The following is a 4370-nucleotide window of genomic DNA, read 5'->3' as shown; positions in this document are numbered from 1 at the left end:
TTTTGTTTACTACTTACTTACTGAATTCTTACAATTTGTTTCACAAATCCCCCCCTTTTTATTTCTTGTTTCTGGAAGTACTTTGGCTAATTGAATATAATTGTTCGTTAAAGTAAAGTCTAAACCATTTTCCTCGTGGGATCGACCCCAACCTACAAGTTGGGTTCTTTACTTGATAACGATCGCTTATACTTCTTTAGGGAGGTGTAATTTGAGCGTATCAATAACCTTCTTCATCCCCTTCCACCAATAGACCTCCCACAAATCACGGTACATCTTGGTGGCTCCCAGTTGAATAGAATATCGAGAAATATGGGCTTCTGTCAGAATCTAATTTCTCAACTTATCAACATTCGGAACACATAATCTACATTGATATCAAAGGACACCATCTCCCCCATGGGAAAAAGCCTCAATGGATTTTTTGGAAACTGACTTCTTCAAGTCAACAAATACTAGATCAATATCTTGCTTAGCTTTCACATTTGATATGAAAATCAATTTTGAACTATTATGAACAACAACACCACCTTCAGTTGAATCAACAACTTGAACACCCAATTGGGCCAATCTATGAACATCACGGACTGGCCAATCTATGAACATCACGGACTAACTCCTTCTTATCATTTTCAACATGAACAACACTAACCATCGATAACTGACTAAGAAAATATGCCACCACATTCACCTTTCCAGGATGATATAGGACACTCATGTCATAATCCTTTAACAACTCAAGCCACCTCCTTTGACGAAGATTCAAATCCTTCTGAGTGAACACATGCGTCAAACTCTTATGGTCGGTGAACACAACATGAACACTTTACAAGTAATGTCTCCAAATCTTTAGAGAAAACACCATTGCCGCTAACTCTAAATCATGAATTGGATAATTCTTTTCACGTACTTTCAATTATCTTGAAGCATAGGCAATGACTTTCTCATATTGCATCAAAGCAAAACCAAGACCAATCCGTGAAGCATCACAATATACCACAAAACCATCCGATCTTTCTAGTAAGGTCAAAATAGGAGTCGAAGTGAATCTATCCTTCAATTCTTGGAAACTCTTCTCACAAGCTTCCGGCCATAGAAATTTCACTTTCTTTTGAGTCAACGTTGTCAAAGGCGAAGTAATAGAGGAAAATCCTTCCATGAACATTTTATAATAAACGGCCAAACCCAAGAAACTCCATATATCCTAAGCGGACAAAAGTCTAGGCCAATTCTTCACTACCTCAGTTTCATTATGATTAACTTGAATACCTTCACCAGACACAATATGGACAAGAAAGCAACAAACCTCAACCAAAACTCACATTTGCTAAACTTAGCATACAACTCACGATCCTTGATAATTTGCAACACAATTCTCAAATGCTCAACGTGCTCATCCTCACTCTGTGAGTAAATCAAAATATCATCAATAGAAACAATCACAAATATGTCAAGATATTGCCTGAAGACCTTATGCATCAAATCCACAAATGCCATTGGGGCATTAGTCAAACCTAACGATATCACTAAAAACTCATAATGACCATATCGAGTTCAAAAAGCCATCTTGAGAATATCACTCTATTTCACCTCAATTGGTGATAACCCGATCGGAGGTCAATCTTAGTGGAATAACTTGCTCCTTGGAGTTGATCAAACAAATCATCAATCCTTGAAAGCGGATACTTATTCTTAATGATAACCATATTCAATTGTCGATAGTTGATGCACATTCAGAGAGAACCATCTTTCTATTGAATAAGCAACACTAGAGCACCCCATGGTGAGAAACTCGGTCTAATAAAACCCTTATCCAACAAATCTTTTAATTGGTCCTTTAACTCCTTAAATTCTACCAAGGTCATATGATAGGGAGGAATAGAAATAGGTTGTGTATCTAAGAGGAGGTCAATACCGAAGTTTATTTCCCTTTCAGGAGGAATACTAGGAAGATCATCGGGAAACACTTCCAGAAACTCATTCACAATCGAAATTGACTCAAAAGTAAGGGTTTCGGAATCTGAATCCCTAACAGGAACTAGATGATAAATGCAACCCTTAGAAATCATCTTTTTAGCTTTTAGGCAAGATATAAATTGACCCTTAAGAATATAATTTCCCTTTCCCATGTCATGATAGGTTTGTTCAGAACCTTGAATGTGACCAATCGAGTCCTACAATCAATGGAAGCATAACATGCATGAAGTCAATTCATCCCAAGAATAACATCAAAATTGAACATATTAATCTCTCAAGATCAACATGAGTGACTCTATGACAAATAGAAATAGGACAATTCCTAGACTCTCTTAACCACAATAGCATCACCCACGTGAGGAGAGATTTGAAAGAGATTTGAAAGGATTTCGTGACCAACATCAAACCTCATAGCCACATAAAGAGTAATAAATGAAAAAGTTACACCTGGATCAAGTAAGGCATAAACATCAAGATAAAAGGCTTTCAATATACAAGTCACTACACTCAAAGAACCCTCATAATAATGTCAAATCTGAAAAGTATAAAATTTGTTTTGCTTTGGAGCACCCAAACCAGAATCACTAGGTCGAACTTGTCTACCATCCATTCCTCTAATAGCAAGAAATGGTCAGTCTCTCATCTTGTGACCACTCTTTCCACACTTAAAGAAACCATGTGTACCGTCCAAACACTTGTCAGCATGCTTCTTACCACACCTAGTGAAAGCAGGGCTAGAAGATCTATTACCACAATTTCCTTCTTGAGACTTAGGGTGCATTAGATAAACCTTGACCAGAGAACTTTTTCCAGAATTGAGGACGCCCATGTCCACTAGACCTAGAATGTGAATAGTCACTATCATCGTCATTTTCCTCTTGGACTCTTTTACCCTTTCCTTTAGCTTCTCTTATTCAATTTGTTGGAATGTATTATCAAACGAGAAATATCCATTTCCTTAATCAACATGGCGGTGGACACTCTTTGACAACCAAGTTGAACACACCTGACACAAACTTACTCATCCTTGCCCGAAAGTCGGCACCATAGTTGGAGCATACTTAGCCAATTGAGTGAACTTCAAAGCATACTCCTTCACAGTCATATTTCCTTGAGAAAGGTTAATAAACTCAAGTGCTTTTTATTCTCTCATTTCAAGAGGAAAGAAACGATCAACAAAAGCACCCATAAATTTCTTCCAATCAAGAAGACCTGCATTAACCGTCCTCTCACTTTTCCATTGTTCAAACCACACTTGGGCAACACCCTTAAGTTGATAAGTGGCCAACTCCGCCTTATCAACCGTATTAAAACCCATAATACCTACTATCTTGTACACCTCATCAATAAACTCTTAAGGATCCTGATCAACCTTAGAACCATGAAACTCCGTAGGATTCATCTACATGAAGTCCCTTATATTTGCCACCGTTGTACCCATATTTGGGTTCATGGGAGCATTAGTCTCTCTATAGGCTTGAGTCTTCATAGCTTGAGCCAACACTTGGAAAGAGACTCAAAATTTGGCATGAATAACTTACTCGACCAAAGGATCAACCGCAACTTGAGAAACCTTAGGCTCCACATTCTAACATGCATTCCTTCTCACGTAAGCTCTTTAAGAGGCAATATCGTAACGACCCGAGAGCACCCCCTAGCCGTTACATGAATATTCGACCTCTCGGAGGTCTCATACAGGCCTTAGCATTCATTCATCGCATTCGGTAATAAAAAAAAAATGTAAGGAATTTAAACACTTTTTAAAACAAGTTCATAATACTCATAAAATCTTTCAAATGTGACGAAGTAGAATTTCTAAGTCTCATGTACCATCTTCGACACGAATAGAACATCTTAGGGGCACTGCCCTTTACAACAAAATATAAATCTTATACAATGTCTCAGTGGAAATACTAGAAAGGTAACAACTATGTCCTCGAATATAGGAGGACATACCAAGTTTCTTGAGAAGTGTCAATATCCCAAGCTTCCTCAAAATATTTCTTCACTTTCCACCACCTACACTTGTAACAATAGAGAAATATGGAATTAGTACAATAAGTACTAAGTATGATGACCATGCAAGAAAACATGCACAACGGACATTTACAAGGAATGTATTCTTTTAAAACCTTCTTTAACAAACCTTTACGACCGCAACCATAAACCCATATTTCAAGTCACCATTCACAAATAACACCATATTCACATCATTTACAACTCAATTAACACAAGTGTACCATACTTAAACAAGATAGCAAAGTAAGTCCTTCATTACCATTTAAGCCTCTATCTCAAGTTACCCTAAGCCACACTTAAGTGAATGATGAAATGACCGCCCATACAACCCCTTCATATACACCTATGTGTTCCTAAGAGTTACCATAGACAAG

This window comes from Solanum tuberosum, unplaced genomic scaffold (genome assembly GCF_000226075.1).
Source record: "Solanum tuberosum cultivar DM 1-3 516 R44 unplaced genomic scaffold, SolTub_3.0 scf00012, whole genome shotgun sequence".
Lineage (NCBI taxonomy): Eukaryota > Viridiplantae > Streptophyta > Magnoliopsida > Solanales > Solanaceae > Solanum > Solanum tuberosum.
The sequence above is the reverse complement of the archived record's forward strand: the minus strand, read 5'-3'. Positions refer to the sequence as shown.